Genomic DNA, 22,073 nt, shown 5'->3' on the forward strand with positions numbered 1-22,073 from the left:
ACATTCAAATGTCATTTAACCAACCTACTAGTTTCTCTCTTTAGACCCATACATATATATGTCATATACGTAATAATAAGACAATTTGTCATTATTAAAATCTATGCATACTTTTAAAGTTAATTTTTGTTTTTGTTTTAGACTACTTGTTTGGTTATTTTTTGTTTCATATTTTATTGTTTATTTTAAATAGTGGTTTTGTTTGATTCTAAATAATGTATATCAAGGTGCATTTGTTTGGTTAATTATTCAGATTTGTGGTTATGTGGTAAATTTTTTATTTAAATTAACATGCATAATAATGTAAAAATTGTGTAGCATTTGTATTTGGGAAAGCAATTGTTATTATGTTATGTTGTGAAGATGGTAGTTTTCAAGAAATAATCAATATTCTTTTAGATCTTCTTCATGAAGATGAGATGGACGTTTCTATCCAAAGAGTGAGATAGTTTCCCTTCGGGGTCTTCCAAATTTAAATGTACCACAATTAAAAAAATAATAATAAGAAATAATCAATAGACTTTTAAAATATGCATGACTGTTTTCATTCTTTCAATCGTACAAAGCGATGTACATTGAAAAGCATATTGCAAAATAATTTAATATAGATTCAATTATAAATGATTTATTCTACACTTTATTAAATTTGTAATGTAATGATTATTTTGAAATATATTAAATAGATATCGGTGTATTTGATTTAGTACTTCAATTGTAGTTGGCCCCCCGCAATATGTAATCCTGGCTCCGCCCCTGGCCGTTAGAGTAACTATCATCCATCAATGTGTTATCTTTATGTAACGGGTGACCGTTTATTGCCTTTGGGTCAGTGCTGGTGGTCTGGGTCGAATACTGCATGCCTGATTACTCTGTCACCAGTCCCCCCCCCCCACTCCCTAGCCAACGAGAGTGGTTGAGGTGGTTTGGGAGTAATGATTGTGTAAAAATTATTTTTGTTTTTGTTTTGTTTTTTTTTTTTTGCCAACGTGGCGATCAAAGTTGCCCTAGCCAAAAGAGGCCGAGGTCGGGCCTCGGTCAAGAGTGGCCAAGGTCTGCCTCGGCCACGATTGGCCGAGGTCGGCCTCTGCCAAGGTTAGCTGAGGTCGGCCTTAGCCACGCCTTGATCCAGTTCCAATTTTATTTTTTTTTTGGCATTTTTGTGGAGAGCTCACTTCGACTGATCGTAGGCCCGGCCGAAGGTCCGCTCTCCCGTCAGGTAGCTAGCGAGATCGGATCTCGTGCCGGCCCTAAGGGACTAGAGTGCGGTGTTTTTGAAACCAAGCCTTCGGCTTGACTTAGAAAAATACTTTCTCATCAAGTAACTAGCGAGATCGGATCTACTGTCGGCCCTAAGAGAATAGAGTGTAGTGTTTTCGTAACAAAGCCTTAAGCTTTACCTTGAAAACACCCTCCCGTCAAGTAGCTAGCGAGATTGGATCTCGTGTCGGCCCTAAAGGAATAGAGTTTTATTTTATTTTATTTTTACGGAATTAGTCACGGCGGACCATGACCACTAGGTACACTGAAAATTGTGGACGCCACTTGAGTAGGTGACGCCGCTTGAGGAGGCGTCGCCATGGATGAGGAGGCAACGCCATGAGGATGCAACGCCACTTGATGAGCAGGGGCCGCTGGAGGAGGTAACGCTGTAGATGCGGAGGCGACGCCATTAAGGATGCGATGCCACTTGATGAGCAGGACGCTGCTTGAAGAAGGTGACGCCGTGGATGAGGAGCGACGCCACTTGATGAGCAGGCGCCGCTGGAGAAGGAAGCGGACGTCATGCTATGGAAGACACCGGGGCGGCCTTCTTTTGTGATATGTAGAGCTGTGCCTGAGATTTGGCCTCAGCTCTCAACAAAAGCACCGATGACGGTAAATATTGTTACCGAGTAATCCGAGTATATTTGATAAGTAAGTAAGAATAATTTCAGTACAAGTGTTTCAGTACAATAGACAAGTTAGTAACAATGCCACAATGTAGATCTGTGTACTTAGTGAGAGTGAGTGATTTGAGTGAGAGTGAGTGATTTGAGTGCAGTGTAGTGGTGTTGTGTATCATAAACAAAGTCTCCCCATCCTCTACTGCAAGTTCGCTACTTATACTTGTTGGTCCCAAGGGGATGGGGTACAAGTCTAGAGGGGGGGGGTGAATAGACTTGTATAAGATTTTGCAAATCTTTTCAACCTCTCGTGTGTATTGAACTTAGGATGTTTAGGTTCGATACCTCACGAGGTGAAGACAAAGTTTTATGCGCAGCGGAAATGTTATCCCCTTTTAGTTAGCACGAGTTTGAGTTAGTTCGAGAAGTGCGTTTATATGCAGTGCAATCGAGAGGTTAGCGAGAGATAAAAACAGTAAGTAAATGCAAGAGAGATTTTTAAGTGGTTCGGCCAACCCGCCTACGTCCACTCTTCTTCCAGAAACTCCCTGGAAGGATTGCACTAAAAACTTCCCTTATTTAGTACAATATCGAGCGCTTGAGCTTTGATCACGAAGCCCGCCTCAAGCCTCAGGTTTTTCGCCCCGCTTCTTGTTACTCCACCTCTCGAGCACTTGACCTTTGATCACCAAGCCCGCGTCAAGCCTCAGGATCTTCACAAGACAGCTCCCAGGTTACTCCGCCTCTCCAAGGTCTTTCTCCCCGCTTCCAGCTATTCCACCTCTCGAGCACTTGACCTTTGATCACCAAGCCCGCGTCAAGCCTCAGGTTTCTTTCACTCGGACAGCTGCCAGGTTACTCCACCTCTCTTGCTTAATCCAAAGCAAGGTGTTTTTGGTTGTCACAGTTGAATGTAACAGGCTCCAATCTGACCACAAGCTATCGTTGAATCAACTTCAATGTAGAGCAGCTTCGGTCACCTTCTGGATGTATAACAGTTTAAGCTTTGTAACTCTCTTGAAACACTAAGATGTGTTTTCTCGCTATTTTGAATATCAGGATGATATTCCAAGTTGAGCACTTGCACTTGAACGTTTTAGACTGACACTTCTTAAGAATTTCGAACCCCTTCACTTCACTTCCCCTATTTTTTTTTTGTGTCTTTACGTCCTTATATATGAGAGTAGAGGAATAATTCCGTTGGAGGGAAAATTATTCCGTTTGAAATTTGTCTCCCATGCTGATCATGGGTCTTGCATATTTTCAGCATATTTCATGGAGTGGTGATCTTGTAACTTGAACCTCTTTGTCTTGTAGTGAATGTTCCATAGTTCACTTTTCTTGAGTCCATGCTCCACTTTCGTCTTTTGGTAAAAGTTACTCTTTTTATATTCCCATTATTCCTTGTTTGTAGGGAATCAGACCACTTCAGCATTGGTGCACCTTTTGACCGTTTGTGGTGGAAATCTGACGTGTCATCCATTTTCCGCCCATTTTGAAATCATCACGTTCGGCACCTCTTCATCATTCCATCTCCATGATATTCTTCTTCTCCAGACTTTAAGTATGACCGTCCTTCAGCTTTGTTGGAGAATTGTTAGTGTATCGAGACCAAGGTTGATATCTTGATTGCTTAATGTCTCGAACTCAAATATCGAGAGGTCTATCTCTCGAACTCTGTTTATGTCTCGAACTGGATAACTGTATCGAGAGGTCCTACCTCTCGAACTCTGCTTATGTCTCGAGACTTAGTTGATGTCTCGCAGACCCTTATTCCTCCAGTGTTGTCCCATGCCTTCTTCTGATCTGTCTATATGATTACAACACACGAGACTTCTAAGATGTTCAAACAAATTTCCCTCAAGCTTAAATATTTTCCGAGTTGAGCTCAAAGTTACTCGGTTGTATTTTCGCTCTTGGTTTACTTGTCGAACTTACAGCGTTTTGCCTATGCGTCGAGACTCGGGGATTTCTACTTAACAGTTGGTATCATCAAAACCTATTACATGATGTTCCTAACAATACTATGGCTGCAACGGCTCTTCCTCTAGTGACTGTAACGGAGTGCTAGTAATGGTGAGCTGCATTGAGTGCTAGTAATGATGATGAGTTGCATTGAGTGCTGGTAATGGTGAGCTGCATTGAGTGCTGGGTGGTGATAATGGAGAGCCGTTGGAGTAATTATCATCCCATCAGTGTGTCGTCTTTGTGTAACGGGTGACCGTTTGTTGCCTTCGGGTCAGTGCTGGTGGTCCGAGTCGAATGCTGCTTGCCGATTACTCTGTCAATGATCATATCAAAATATCTTTGGAAAATGTCTAGAATCTGGTTGTTTTAGAAATTGCCATGACTTTTATAAATATGAGTGACATTTATGAAAAGATTATAGTCGCCAATAACACAATCGCCTTTACAAATTGCTCTTGTTATATGATAATTTGGATCTAAAGTTAGGCACCGGGAATGCCATGACTATTTAACATATAAATGAACAATTAAGGCATGGCACAACTCGCTAAAGATAAATGTATTCTCTTTATAACACGTACGTCATTGAATGTTAACCTTGTTGGTTATAAATTGGTGTTTGTACGTAAGAGGAATAAAGATAATGAGGTGTGTGATAAAGCGAGTTTATTAACCAAAGGTTTATGCAGAGACCCATTAAGTTTCGCTACTTAACATCATTGGCAGTAAATAATAAATTAGATATGCATTTTATAGATGTCATGACCGAATATAATGGGTCATTAGACACTAGTATTTATTTGAAAAGTCCCTAATGGATTTAATATTCTCGAAATGAGAGAAAATAAAAATGGAAACGTGTATAATGTGAAATTATAAATGTTTTGTGTCTTGAAATAGTCACCAGTTGACTGAGTGTTTTTCTTCCTAAAGAAGGAATATGCAAATAATATGTGTCATTATGTGTTCATTGAAGAATTGCTAATGGAAATATTTTTTTTTGAGTACTATTGACTTTAATGGAATTATTTATTTGTTAGCTTAGTGTATGTCGATGACTTAACCATAATTGAAACATAAAGAGCTTGATGATATTAGCTCATGCCTATAGACGGAGTTTGAAATGAAAGACTTAGGAAACCAAGTATTGTCTCGACTTGCAAATTGAGTATCTCCTTGAAAAGATGTTATACACCAGTTAGCCTACGTTGAAAAATGTCTTGAAGATGTTTTATATTGATAGGTATCATTTACTTATCACACTAATGGTGGTTGTTCAATATCTTGAAGTAGATAAAGAACCATGTAGATCCAATGATGATAATGAGGATATCTTATGACCAAATTTCCATTACTTCATTGTCGTTGGAACACTACTATGGGACCAGAAGTTCCATAATCACATCATGCCTGATATTGTATTTGTGATGAAAGTGCTAGCAACATCTAGTGCTCCTCCTACAATGAAATATTGAAATAGTGCTTAACATATCCTCTAGCATCATTGAGATACAAAGATTTTGACTTTTATGTGAGAACGCAATATATGGTTTTGATGGGCTACTTGGGTATTGGCTATCTTATTTGATCTTCATGATGTCAAGTCCCAAACTAGTTATGCTTTGTTTTACCCCCACTATTCTATATAAGGAAAATATAATAAAGTATGTGTTGCATAAATGAATATATGATAAATGGGTATTTTATGAATATTTGACAAAGTATATATATATTTTACATAATGTATATGTTGATTTAATGACTATTTTATTGTATGAAAGTATGAGTCGAAAATCAATAGAGTAGAGCACTTCTGGCATCGTCTTTGGTGGGCAATTTGATTAAGCCGACGCTGAGCCATTAAATTGAAAGAACAGTGATTTCTAGTGACAATAGATTGAATGCTGGTCTTCTATAATGCAATCCTAGCTCAGCAAAATAAGATGTCATCCTTATCTTAAAAAAGTTTACAACAATTCAAGACAACCATTGATTACATTTATACTTTAAACCATGCAATGGAGTTGCACTATACTCAATTCCTAAAACTCGGGAAGCCAACCACTCAAGTGTGGATGCCCTAAATCAGTTCAATCTTCAATGTGTTAAGCATTTTTTTGATCCTAATCAATAAGGATCCTCATGTCTACAATTCAGCATAAAATGAAAATTAAATACAACCTTAAGAAAATTAAGAAAAAAAAAATCATAATCGCCAAATATATACTGTATATTTAGGTTGCATCCAAACTGAACCATGGAGCTTCCTATCATACTAAATTCCTACAAGGTTAAACCCATAGGTAATAATCAAATAGTGTGATCTCCAAATATATACTCTATATATAGGTTGCATCCAAACTGAACCCATGGAGCTTCATATCATACAAAATTCCTACAAGGTTAAAACCATAGCTAATAATCAAATAGTTTGTAGCTGTAGTCGAATTCCATGCAAACAATTTGGGCTTTTGGAGATGCACGAGGAAAACGCAACAACTCCCTTAGGCTTTTGACAGCTTTGGAGGTATTAGTACCAACATATTCCATAATAACAACTCTCTCTAGTGCAGGGGATTTTGAAAGCAGTATTCTCATAAAAAGAATTTCGACTCTATATCCCCTAAACGCTTGAATCTTGATTGTGTTACGCATCTTTAGATCCTGAACAATAAAGCAACCATCTGGATCATCGAAAAGTCTTGCAGCAACTTCTTTATCACGTTTACGGGCTGCCTATAACTCAAGAAGAAATGAAAGACATTTGAAAAAAGAAAAAATAGAAAGATGAATCATATATGCAGGATTGCCAAATTAAATGTATACTCAACCCGATCTGCAAAAATTCCCAGTTCACATAGGTTGGGGCATTTTTGAAGCAATTGCATAGCAACGGTGAGCTGCTTCCCACAACCAAAACTTAAGTCATCAAACCCCGGTACTTGGAGATTTATTGCAGTTGCAAACAAAGATCATATACTTGAAAGATAGTAATAAAGAAAGAAAAAAAATTAATTAGGCAGATAATTAAGAACTTTAACAAGCTAAGCCAAGAGGAAACTAATTAAATTAAATCTTGTTATTTGCGTAGAGTAATATGAGGCAGATAAGATTCTCACCAACAAGGAAGAGCCACACAACCAAAGACTCTTAATTGCTTTCAAATGTGGTGCCAACCATCTTGATTCAACCCCATCATGCCAAAAATTAAGAAAAGACAACCTTGCGCTAATCTCAAATTGATTGATCCCTCCACAGTTATCGAAAGCAAGCTTCTCAGTGTTAGGAATACTAATACTAGAGGCACTTCCATTAACAGTGGGCCTAAATTCAACACACTTGAAATATAATGAAGTGACATTGGAAAATATACCACCCAACATTATTTACGGGCAAATCAATAAAGAGGCCTACACTTGTCAGTTGCTTAATTGTCCGGCACGAAAGTATACAAAATGACAGCTTATATTCAAACGGTCCACAATTAATAATCGATATGTTAAGCTCCTCCACACCATTTCTTGATACAAAAAGACACCACCTATCCAAATCAGCAAAAAGACACCACCTATCCAAATCAGACTGCCGCAGAGCAGGACAATAATCTAGTACATCAATCTGAGTAAATTTCTTAACCTGTCCAACACGGGAAAGGAGAACATTATGTATTATGTCAACCAGAGTTTTGCCTTCCTCGTTGCAGCCCGGTTTGAAACTAGTTAACTGAAAATCGAATGCAAGCCTCCCATGATGCAACCAAACATCATTCCAGTGGGTTGAGAGGATAGCAGTTCTAACAGCCTCTCGGATTGGTAAACACTCCAAAATTCTATGCTTTATCTCTACCGGAAGAAGACTTATTAAATCCCTACTTGCATCCGCTATGCTGGTTTTGGTTAGCCGAGGTCGACCCATTAAATTCAAACAACAAAACTGAAATCTAAACCTAGAACGATTCTAATCTTCAACTGCAAGATTGCGTATTTCGTAATTTAAAGGAAATTAGGAAGAGTTGAAAAGAAAACTGAGCCTTTGCGGGTTCCGGAAGCTAAAGGGAACCGGAATGCTATTCATCTTCAAGGGTTTAAATTTTAAATATATGATGATTGGTCCTCAATTCTCATCTGCGGGTGGAATGGGCTTCAGGGCCCAAGCCAATGGGGAAACTATTCACCATATTTTTTCTTGCAAAATATTTTTTACTTTCTAAATTATTATATATTTTATTAAGATTATTTCTAATTAATAAAATCTATTCTAATTTCCTAACTATATTTATTACTTATTATTATCTATCTAATTTTTAAAACATATTTATTACTCCATACAATAATATACAATAATGTAAATGATTAATATTTAATGCATTGTCAGTGTATAAATGCTATACACTAACGGTGAAGAAGAATATGTCACATCAAAAAAAAAAAAAAAAGGTAATGTTGATTGGGTCCTTTCTAATTAAAAAAATCTATCTAATTTTCAAAACGTATTTATTACTCCCTACAACAATATACAATATGAATAAGGTTCAAATTGACCACTGAACGTAACCTGAAAATGCAATTAAACCACTGAACTAAAAAAAAATACAATTAGGCCACTGAACAATCCAAATGTATGCAATTTCACCTGATAGCAGGTTACCATGCATTTCATTAGGTTACTTGCTTAATAATAAACTATTAAAATAAAAATTTAAAAAAATAATAACAAAAAAGACACACGTCCCCCCTCCCCCCCCTTTAATAATACCATTGCTACCTGATAGGAAACTTGTGGATGAATCAATTCTTTGACAAAACAACTTTTGCTTTATTATGGTGTGTGTGTGTTTTTTTTTTAATTTTTTAAATTATTTTAATTTTTTATTATAATAGTTTATTATTAAAAATTATTGTAAATGTCAATTCACCGTCTACGTAAGCAAGTAGCCTGATGAAATGGAGGGTAACCTGCTATTAGGTGAAATTGCATACATTTGAAGTGTTAAGTTGTCTAATTGCACATTTTTTTGGTTCAGTGGACTAATTGCACTTTCAGGTTACGTTCAGTGGCCAATTTGAACCTTATTTTCCTATATAATAATGTAAAAATATCAATTTTGCAAACTACAAGACAAATTGTAATAGTAAAAAATACAGAAGATGATGAAACATAAAACGAGTCACATTTTTATGTTTTAATGGTTCTCATCAAAATGAATACTTTTCATTTGTCTCAATTGATAATTGTTGTCCATCCGCAATTAAATTCTACAATAAGATACAAAAACTCATAAATCAAGTTACAAATTCAACTTAACCTTTTTCACTTTATATCCTAAAGTATAGCCTTTTAAAGTTTACAAATTTAAAAAAAAAAAAAACAAAAACAAAACCGAACAAAACAAACACAAAAGTTTACTATAGAATCTATATCTATACTATATATAAAAATAATATCCTCCTCCCAAATTTTCCCGCCCAAACTTAATGGCATTTTAGTAAAATCATTTATTTTATTCATTTATTATTTTATTAATTATTTATATTTATTCATAAAATCAGTCAATTGCTAAGAATATACCAATTTCGTTCACCTATAATTGATTAATTATCCTTATATATATTTATGGTAATATGGTAATATTGTTAATATTATTGCACTATCTAAAATTCATACGTATTAATTATCATTTAAAAATTAGGAAAAATATATTCTAATCTATATGTATAAAATATATTATGTTATATTACTATATTATAATTATAATTATAATATTATAATATTATTTTGTAACATCCATACTATTATTTTGTAACCTCCATAATATTATAATATTATAATATATTTTCATATATTTTATACGTATAGATTAGAATATATTTTGAAATGGTAATTTTGTATTGTTATGGTAGAATAATATTATTTTGAAATGTAATAGCATAACATTTTGTTATTTAAATAGATCATTTTGCTACAACTAAAGTTGTCAGCTTCCAACATATTATCTCATATTATTTATTATTTAAAAATTAGAAAAAATATATTCTAATGTATATGTTTATGGGGGTTACAAAATAATACGTATAATTGACTAATAATTACATGAATGTTAGTATAATTATAATTTAACATGGATCGTTAAATTGATTTTTATAATAATTAAAATTAATTCATTTAGATATGGATGATGAGTAAAAAAGTAAAGGCGATATTGTAAAACGAAATATACTTACGGTATGAAAGTATAATTACCTAATAATTATAGTAATTAAGCTAAACATGGGTTATTGTATTTTTTTTTTTGAATACTATTGACCCTGTTACATGTAGTCCGAAAACCCAACAAGGGTTCTCGTGGAACAGAACAAATGATGTCGAGCCAAGAGCATCTTCATTCCTATATCAAATGGTGGATGTAACAATCCACAACGGATCGTGGCCTTCAAGTCGCACGTTGCTTTCTACCACATCGTTTCAAACGAAGTTTTACCATAACATTCCTATAACTTTAATTTGGAACCGGTATGGACTTGATTCAATTATGGAATCATNCAGGTTACCATGCATTTCATTAGGTTACTTGCTTAATAATAAACTATTAAAATAAAAATTTAAAAAAATAATAACAAAAAAGACACACGTCCCCCCTCCCCCCCCTTTAATAATACCATTGCTACCTGATAGGAAACTTGTGGATGAATCAATTCTTTGACAAAACAACTTTTGCTTTATTATGGTGTGTGTGTGTTTTTTTTTTAATTTTTTAAATTATTTTAATTTTTTATTATAATAGTTTATTATTAAAAATTATTGTAAATGTCAATTCACCGTCTACGTAAGCAAGTAGCCTGATGAAATGGAGGGTAACCTGCTATTAGGTGAAATTGCATACATTTGAAGTGTTAAGTTGTCTAATTGCACATTTTTTTGGTTCAGTGGACTAATTGCACTTTCAGGTTACGTTCAGTGGCCAATTTGAACCTTATTTTCCTATATAATAATGTAAAAATATCAATTTTGCAAACTACAAGACAAATTGTAATAGTAAAAAATACAGAAGATGATGAAACATAAAACGAGTCACATTTTTATGTTTTAATGGTTCTCATCAAAATGAATACTTTTCATTTGTCTCAATTGATAATTGTTGTCCATCCGCAATTAAATTCTACAATAAGATACAAAAACTCATAAATCAAGTTACAAATTCAACTTAACCTTTTTCACTTTATATCCTAAAGTATAGCCTTTTAAAGTTTACAAATTTAAAAAAAAAAAAAACAAAAACAAAACCGAACAAAACAAACACAAAAGTTTACTATAGAATCTATATCTATACTATATATAAAAATAATATCCTCCTCCCAAATTTTCCCGCCCAAACTTAATGGCATTTTAGTAAAATCATTTATTTTATTCATTTATTATTTTATTAATTATTTATATTTATTCATAAAATCAGTCAATTGCTAAGAATATACCAATTTCGTTCACCTATAATTGATTAATTATCCTTATATATATTTATGGTAATATGGTAATATTGTTAATATTATTGCACTATCTAAAATTCATACGTATTAATTATCATTTAAAAATTAGGAAAAATATATTCTAATCTATATGTATAAAATATATTATGTTATATTACTATATTATAATTATAATTATAATATTATAATATTATTTTGTAACATCCATACTATTATTTTGTAACCTCCATAATATTATAATATTATAATATATTTTCATATATTTTATACGTATAGATTAGAATATATTTTGAAATGGTAATTTTGTATTGTTATGGTAGAATAATATTATTTTGAAATGTAATAGCATAACATTTTGTTATTTAAATAGATCATTTTGCTACAACTAAAGTTGTCAGCTTCCAACATATTATCTCATATTATTTATTATTTAAAAATTAGAAAAAATATATTCTAATGTATATGTTTATGGGGGTTACAAAATAATACGTATAATTGACTAATAATTACATGAATGTTAGTATAATTATAATTTAACATGGATCGTTAAATTGATTTTTATAATAATTAAAATTAATTCATTTAGATATGGATGATGAGTAAAAAAGTAAAGGCGATATTGTAAAACGAAATATACTTACGGTATGAAAGTATAATTACCTAATAATTATAGTAATTAAGCTAAACATGGGTTATTGTATTTTTTTTTTTGAATACTATTGACCCTGTTACATGTAGTCCGAAAACCCAACAAGGGTTCTCGTGGAACAGAACAAATGATGTCGAGCCAAGAGCATCTTCATTCCTATATCAAATGGTGGATGTAACAATCCACAACGNCCATCTGGTCTTCCCCTCCATTTCCCTTGGTTCTCCATTTGGTTGAGGAAGGCCCTTTTCCAGAATGTGCAGCAGTAGGAGTCCCTCTTGTGCAAGACTCTCTTCCCGATTCCAGTATCCCATCGTTGTGGATCTCCTCGTATTTGGGGATCCATTCACCTTGGATGGGAATAGGAATGAATGTTAGTATAATTATTAATTTAACATGGATCGTTAAATTGATTTTTATAAATAATTAAAATTAATTCATTTAGATATGGATGATGAGTAAAAAAGTAAAGGCGATATTGTAAAACGAAATATACTTACGGTATGAAGAGTATAATTACCTAATAATTATAGTAATTAAGCTAAACATGGGTTATTGTATTTTTTTTTTTGAATACTATTGACCCTGTTACATGTAGTCCGAAAACCCAACAAGGGTTCTCGTGGAACAGAACAAATGATGTCGAGCCAAGAGCATCTTCATTCCTATATCAAATGGTGGATGTAACAATCCACAACGGATCGTGGCCTTCAAGTCGCACGTTGCTTTCTACCACATCGTTTCAAACGAAGTTTTACCATAACATTCCTATAACTTTAATTTGGAACCGGTATGGACTTGATTCAATTATGGAATCATGAATAGTCATAGGTTCTATTATTGGTTCGGTTGATGTGTAGACATCATGATCTATAAGTTTTCTCTATTTATATTTCTATATATAAAGAATTCTAGATAAATTAGTATTATAGATTAGATAGCTGGGGTAAAGATTTTTCTAAAGAAGTCTTTTTCTCAACCTACTGAAGCCCAACAAAGTCAACATTGACCCCACTGAGGCTTGAACCCATGACCTCCCACTAAGGAGAATCACTTCATGCCGCTTGACCACAAGCCCTTTGGCTGGGTTATTGTATTTAGTTTTATAATAATTACAATTAAATTATTTCTATTTTTAATCATATTTATTTTAGTAATAATATAATTACATATAGATTTTTTCAAGATAATTACAGACAAACAAGTCATATATTGTTCAATTAATTGAATGATACTTTTGCATTAATCTTATAATCAGATAAATGTACACTTTTAAATATTAAAATTGTTTATAATTTTATTTTTTATTTTATTATCTAATTATATAATAAAAAAAATTTATTCATGCATCGCACCGGTAAATTGAGAGGAGCGAAATTGATTTTTCATATTGAGTGAGAGGGGGGGACGGTCGTGGTAGAGGTGGGTAAATTATGCTATGGACCCGGGTCCACCTTGGACCTTGCAAGGTGGACCCAGGTCCATGTTCATAATTTTAGAACTCTATATTTACAATTTAAAAAAAAAGTAAATGTATTTTTTAAATGTTAATAAATGAATTAGCTTATCTAATGCATTTTTTTTTATTCCAAGCTATACAATTTTCATCCGATTACCATATTATTTGCAAACATCATTATTTTACTCTAAGAAGTCTAACTATAACACATTAAAAAAATTAACCAAATTAATTACACAGATAAAACCTTAATGATAAATAAAGTATAACCTAAAGAGCAAAATTTTGACATGTTTAGGTAGAATTATTACTCTTAACACATTATACAGCCTAACTGTTAGGCAAAAATACAAAACAAATAAAACATGCCCACAAATCAAACATTCATGAAATTTTTTTTTTTAAAAAAAAAAGAAAAAAAGGCAGAGCTAATCTATACATACCTACTTTAAAATATCTTATAATCCATTAAGTACTAAGGTTCTGGATATTTTACTCCAGTAATTCTGAAATAAAGCACTAAAAAATTATAATTCTAGATAATTTATATGTCATTAGTGNAAATGTAATAGCATAACATTTTGTTATTTAAATAGATCATTTTGCTACAACTAAAGTTGTCAGCTTCCAACATATTATCTCATATTATTTATTATTTAAAAATTAGAAAAAATATATTCTAATGTATATGTTTATGGGGGTTACAAAATAATACGTATAATTGACTAATAATTACATGAATGTTAGTATAATTATAATTTAACATGGATCGTTAAATTGATTTTTATAATAATTAAAATTAATTCATTTAGATATGGATGATGAGTAAAAAAGTAAAGGCGATATTGTAAAACGAAATATACTTACGGTATGAAAGTATAATTACCTAATAATTATAGTAATTAAGCTAAACATGGGTTATTGTATTTTTTTTTTTGAATACTATTGACCCTGTTACATGTAGTCCGAAAACCCAACAAGGGTTCTCGTGGAACAGAACAAATGATGTCGAGCCAAGAGCATCTTCATTCCTATATCAAATGGTGGATGTAACAATCCACAACGGATCGTGGCCTTCAAGTCGCACGTTGCTTTCTACCACATCGTTTCAAACGAAGTTTTACCATAACATTCCTATAACTTTAATTTGGAACCGGTATGGACTTGATTCAATTATGGAATCATGAATAGTCATAGGTTCTATTATTGGTTCGGTTGATGTGTAGACATCATGATCTATAAGTTTTCTCTATTTATATTTCTATATATAAAGAATTCTAGATAAATTAGTATTATAGATTAGATAGCTGGGGTAAAGATTTTTCTAAAGAAGTCTTTTTCTCAACCTACTGAAGCCCAACAAAGTCAACATTGACCCCACTGAGGCTTGAACCCATGACCTCCCACTAAGGAGAATCACTTCATGCCGCTTGACCACAAGCCCTTTGGCTGGGTTATTGTATTTAGTTTTATAATAATTACAATTAAATTATTTCTATTTTTAATCATATTTATTTTAGTAATAATATAATTACATATAGATTTTTTCAAGATAATTACAGACAAACAAGTCATATATTGTTCAATTAATTGAATGATACTTTTGCATTAATCTTATAATCAGATAAATGTACACTTTTAAATATTAAAATTGTTTATAATTTTATTTTTTATTTTATTATCTAATTATATAATAAAAAAAATTTATTCATGCATCGCACCGGTAAATTGAGAGGAGCGAAATTGATTTTTCATATTGAGTGAGAGGGGGGGACGGTCGTGGTAGAGGTGGGTAAATTATGCTATGGACCCGGGTCCACCTTGGACCTTGCAAGGTGGACCCAGGTCCATGTTCATAATTTTAGAACTCTATATTTACAATTTAAAAAAAAAGTAAATGTATTTTTTAAATGTTAATAAATGAATTAGCTTATCTAATGCATTTTTTTTTATTCCAAGCTATACAATTTTCATCCGATTACCATATTATTTGCAAACATCATTATTTTACTCTAAGAAGTCTAACTATAACACATTAAAAAAATTAACCAAATTAATTACACAGATAAAACCTTAATGATAAATAAAGTATAACCTAAAGAGCAAAATTTTGACATGTTTAGGTAGAATTATTACTCTTAACACATTATACAGCCTAACTGTTAGGCAAAAATACAAAACAAATAAAACATGCCCACAAATCAAACATTCATGAAATTTTTTTTTTTAAAAAAAAAAGAAAAAAAGGCAGAGCTAATCTATACATACCTACTTTAAAATATCTTATAATCCATTAAGTACTAAGGTTCTGGATATTTTACTCCAGTAATTCTGAAATAAAGCACTAAAAAATTATAATTCTAGATAATTTATATGTCATTAGTGATGTAAAATAAGTATAAAAATATATAATATACTATCAATGTCGAATGCAAAAAGGTTTTCAATAATGTGTAATTCAAAACATTTACATTGATATACTATTATGTTTTCTTTTATACGAATATGACAAAATTGCTATATATTTAAAAAGAAAATATGTCAAAGACCTTGTGGTCAAGCGGCACCCGGTGTACACTCCCATGTGGAAGGGAGTGGGTTCGAGCCTCAGTGGAGGCATCTGTTGAGAAAGTAGCTATGAACAGATACTACATTGTAACCGAGTTAGTAGACCTCAAAAAAAAAAAACACCGGGTGCATATATTTCGAAAACATAATCGATCAAACTAAATTCTTCAATTGCACTTATATATTCGATTTTATAATTTACATAATTGTATATCAATCTAAATATTCTTAACGTATTATAACAAATCCATTCCGTGCAACGCACGGGCGAAAATACTAGTTCAATAATAAAAAGAAATTAGATTTAGAAAATAACTTACCGGAGAAAATTCTTTACTAATGAAAAATTGATAGAAAATTTTTATAGAAAAAAAGATTGACAAATTAAGAAATTAAACAATTTTTGTTAATTAAAAATAAAGATTTTTTTAAATTATAAATATAATAATCTAGAAAGTTATATATATTGAATAAGGAAACTGTGAGATTTCGTATTTCGTAAATAAGGAAACTGCAAGAATTCGTATTTCGTAAATAGAAGGAAAATAGGAAGAGTTGGAAAGAAAACAGAGACAGGGGGAAAACTAGCGCAGCCTTTCAAGGGTTTAAATTAAAGGAGGAATATATTACAATTATTAATTAATATTTTCGCCCATGCGTTGCATGAAATGAATTTTGTTATAATATTTTAAGAATATTTGGATCGATATACAATTATATAAATTATAACATCGAATTTTATATAGTGCAATTGATGAAATTGGCTGTATCGATTATGTTTTCTGATGTTATCCTTGCTTGAATTCAAGCAAATAATTGTCCAATTACCAGTGTGGTGCAAGGATAATTTTTTAATATATATTTAGATAATAAAATTAAAATAAAATTATAAAAATTTCTAATATTGAACGTGTACATTTATTTTATTATAAGATTAATGCAAAAGTATCACTCAATTAATTGAATAATATATGACTTGTTTGTCTGTAATTATCTTAAAAAGATCGATATGTAATATGATTTATGTAATTATATTATTACTAAAATAAATATGGGAAAAATGAGAAATAATTTTATTGTAATTATTATAAAAATAAATCCAACAATACATGTTTAATTGTAATTATACTAATATTCGTGTAATTATTAACTTAATTAACATAATAATTATTAATTAATTATATTAATATCTGTGTAATTAATTTTTTAATTACCATAATAATTATTAGGTAATTATACTAATATTGTTTAATTATACTTTTATACCATGTTTAATTGTAATTATACTAATTTTAACGTAATTATTAGCTTAATTAACATAATAGTTATTAGATTTTATATAGTAATTGTTTGGCGGGAAATTGCAAAAGTATGATTTTGTTTTTATTAATAGTATAGATAGATATTGATAGATTTATAATTAAATAATTACATTTAGAAATTTAAAAACTTAACATTTAAATTTTGTATGATTAATATAGTGCATAAGAATATATATGTATGTATGTATTTTTAAAATTTTCTAAATATTTATGAACACATATTTTCTTAATTTTATAATTTTTTCCTTAATTATATTTTTTATTTTATTAATTATAATTAAAGAAACTTCATGTACAAATGCAAAAAATTTAATTATTAAATTTGTATGGATTAATATAGTCCGTAACTATATTGAGCATAAATCATTAAAACTATGAATCATTACCATTATTTTGAGTACAATTTATTCTTCAATATAATTTTAGTTATTTTATGATATTTTGAACATAAATCATTACTATATTATGAATATAAATCATTACAACTATAAGTCATTATCATTATTTTAAGTTTAAATTAAAGCTATACAAATATTAATCTTTACTGTAATTTAAATATACGATTGAAAATATATACAATTAAATTTAAATAAAATAAAATTATTTCGATTTTATAATTTTTGAACTGAAATACAAAACAAATAAATTTAAAGATATCTACAATATGAAGATATTAAATTAAATAGAACACTTCAATTCTATCTAATTAGAATAAATTCCACATATCAATTACACGAAAGAATAGGAATAATAGTTTATTTTGTTCTCATAGTATTATACCTTAAGTATATAAAAATATCTAAAAACATAATAAGTTTCAATCCAGGTTATACCCCTGGTCTATGTCTTTTTTTTTTCTGTTAATTTTTTGTTGTACCTTATGCTATAAAAGTTGTACTACATAATTTTTTAGACAAAAATATCCCTGTCATTATAACTTCTGTTATCTTTTCACATCATAATTACCATGCACATGCATACACAATATTTTTTCTTACATTCTTCAATGGTAAGTTTGAATTCTTTTAGATTTTAATTAAATATTACTATAGTTATATTTAGTAATTTATCATTTCTATAATTCTTACTTCAATAATATTAATATGAATTATACAATTATATATATATATATATATATATATATATATATATATATATATATATATATATTAATAACTTGGCAAGTAGTTTGGGTGGAAAGTTGCAAAAGTAGGAATTTTTTAAAATAGGTAAAATGGTCAAATAAATAGACCCATAAACTTTATACAAGAAGTCAATTAGTCCCCTGAACTTTCAAAAGTTGCAATTAAACACATGAACTCTTGATTTTAGTGTATCGACTCCTAATTACAGGTTAACCTCCGATAAAAACCTCAGTGGTAACTGACTGGCAATATAATTAATATTTTGGTTTGCCACATCAGCAAAATTTTTAAAAAAAGGTTGAAAACATAATAATGATAATAATAAAGAATTTATAAACTATCACAATTGTATTCCTCCATGTGCATTCACAATTGCAACCCTAGTCTCTTGCCCTTACTAATCCTCCTCCTCCTTCTTGGAGATAACATCTTCTTGTTGGAGTGGTTCACCAAAAAGCTTCCTCAAAGTTGGAGTTAAATTTACAGTATGAGTCATCCTTGTATTGTCGTTGTGGATTGAAATCACTACTATGTATGTCACGAGACAATGGATAACAATTTTTTAGGTGTCAACAGTGAAAAGTCATGTATTTATAAATTTTTAGGTCTTAACATTTTTTGAGTTATAGTTTTAAAATTTTTTAGGTTTGTTTTAAATTTGCTTGGGTTTTCAACATTTTCATTGTTTAAAAATTCATGGCTTTCTTGAATGGTTGGATTTTTCCAGGAAGGTGGTTGTGGGTATTTTATGTGGAAAAGTATATTATAGAAAGATGATGAGCTTGAATCTTACGGAGTATTTAAATAAGAAGGTTGAATTAAATTTGAAAAATATTAAGTATGAAATTATGGAGGAAATTCGGTGATTCCGAAGTGATTTTGAGAAACTATTCAAGATGAAGTTGAAAAAAAAGGATAGAAATACAATAATTTTTTTTTTTGAAAAAAATAAAATAATTGGAAAATTATAATTTATGCCCCTTTATAATATGTCAATTATCAATGTCACCCCTGAATTATTAGTGGTGTAAATGTTGCCCCTCAATTTTCAAAGCAATACATATATATATATTGCCCCTCCCGTACCGTACGGGAGGGGCAATATATGTAACGTTTTGAAAATTGAGAGGCAAAATTCACACTTGGAGTAGGGTTGTCAAAGCGGGCCGACCCGCCCCATTAGGCCCGCCCCACCATGGGCCTAATTTTTGGCGGGCTTTTGCGGGCCAGCCCGTTAGACCCGCGGGCTAGGATTCATACAACCCTAACCCGCCCCGCGCGGGTTGGCAGGCCCCGCGGGCTTTTGGCCTTTTTTTTTTTTTTTAATGTGTACACAAAGTATTGTGTACACATGAATATATATTCATATTCATGTGTACACGTACTGTGTACACATGAATATGAATATATATTCATGTATATACACTGTGTGTACTGTGTACACATCAATATATATATATATTTATAAAAAAAAAAAAATTGCGGGTTGCGGGCCAACCCGCAGCCCGCGCGGGTTGCGGGCCTTAGCGGGCTAGGCCCGTTAGGCTCGCTTCTTCGCGGTCCATGTTTTTTGTAGCCCTAACCCGCCCCACCGCGGGGCGGGTGCGGGCCAGCCCGCGGGTTTCGGCCCACTTTGACAGTATTACTTGGGAGGGACAATATATGTACCGTTTTGAAAATTGAGGGAAACATTTACAACACTAATAATTCAGAGGTGGCATTGATAATTGACATATTATGGAGGGGCATAAATTACAATTTTCCCTACAATAATTTGTTTAGTTATTGTTGTAGGGAATCTATGTATGTAAATTTGAAGCAAATGGTAATACCATATGAATCTATATTGCCTTTGTTGTAATTTGTTGTGATGTTTCAGTTTCTTTTTGTTACCATATGGATCTGTATGTTGTTGGTTTAATTGTGTATTGACTTTTATATTGGCAATTCCAATCTAATTTATTGTTTATTTAGTCTCTTAATGATTAATCTTCTATTTAAATTCTTAATAATTTTGCAATGTGATATCAATGTTGATTAGTAGATTTGATTTGTTCTCATAATTGAACTTCACATAATCTAACAAAGATCACAAGATTGCACAAAATTTTAATTCATAATATGCCACAATGATTTTTACTCATAATTGAACTTCATAATCTACTAAAGAGCATAAGATTGCACAAGATTGAAATTCATCATAATCTGCCACACTCATAAAACACAAAATTGCAAAACACCATGTTGTATAAAGAAGCCATACATTTTCTTTCACATGCTTGCCAAAACACGAGTCAATGTACACATGTACCAACATTATCGTAATTTTTCCAAATGTATATTTCAACATCTACGTGCATATATACAACTTAAGCCAACTGCCAAACTATATCAAAAACCAGTTTGTAATGCAGTAATCTTTCCAAATACCAACAAAAAGTTTCTAATGAAAATTAGTACCAAAACCCAACTACAAGATCCTATATGTAGCAATATGCTATGTTAGTTCATTGGTACTTGATTGTTTGTATTTGATCCTAGGTGAATGACTCGTTCCCTTGATTAGTTAGGCTGCAACAAATATCAGTATTAGCAATTCATTTAATAACTATCTCAAATAAAATGAGGATTGTAGTTGGACCACTTACTCCACATGCAAAATGTTGCCCACTACCATTATGGCATCTTGTTTTATAATAGTATGGTTCTTATAATAGCACAAGAGTCAGACTCCACTGAAGCTTGAACCCACCACTTCCTGTATAAAGGGAAGGGTTTGATGCCACTGGACTACAAGGTCCTTGACAAAATAGAACCTTATATGATACCTTTGTCTTAACACTGGCAGTGTTACTAGTAGTGGAAGTGCACTGGTCACGGTGAGGTGGAACTTCATTTAAGTTATGATTTCTTTTTCTTTTTGAATTGGTCACCCTGTCATTTTTTTTAAGTGTTGGAGTAAGTATCTCCTCAGATTGTGTCTTTGGCCAGAATAACTCTTCATTCATAGGCTGAAGTGCATGTGCATAGGTCTTTAGGTAAACTTATTTTGAATAACATGAATCAATCATCAATGTACCCCTCTACGTCCCTTCCGATATTGAAGATGACACAGATTGTATATGGATATGGTATAGCAGAAATATCCCATGACTTGCATGAGCAGCTTTTACCTACAAGTTTCACTTTGAATTGTTGCCTCCCTTTCTTTAACCATCATCTCCATCTAAATGCACATTTAACACTGACATTGTTACAACATGAATACTTAATGTAATCAGATTGTTATCATCTATTTATACAAAAAAATAATAATAATAATCCAGCAACTTCAATTGCAGAATTTGATGAATAATTTAAAATCATTCCAGAATCTGATTAATAATTTAAAATCCAACAGTTTAAATGTATCACAAATACTTAAAGTCATAAAGTAGATAATCATTGCAGAGTCTGATTTAAAGAAGAAACATAATTACCTTCCACCCAATACTTTCATCTATATTTGCAGTTAATTAGCTTCTTCATTACCAATAATCCTTAATTTTCTGTCCACCTTTAGCCGCCTTGATTTTTTTTTTTTTTTTTTTTTTTTTGC

This window comes from Ipomoea triloba, chromosome 7 (genome assembly GCF_003576645.1).
Source record: "Ipomoea triloba cultivar NCNSP0323 chromosome 7, ASM357664v1".
Lineage (NCBI taxonomy): Eukaryota > Viridiplantae > Streptophyta > Magnoliopsida > Solanales > Convolvulaceae > Ipomoea > Ipomoea triloba.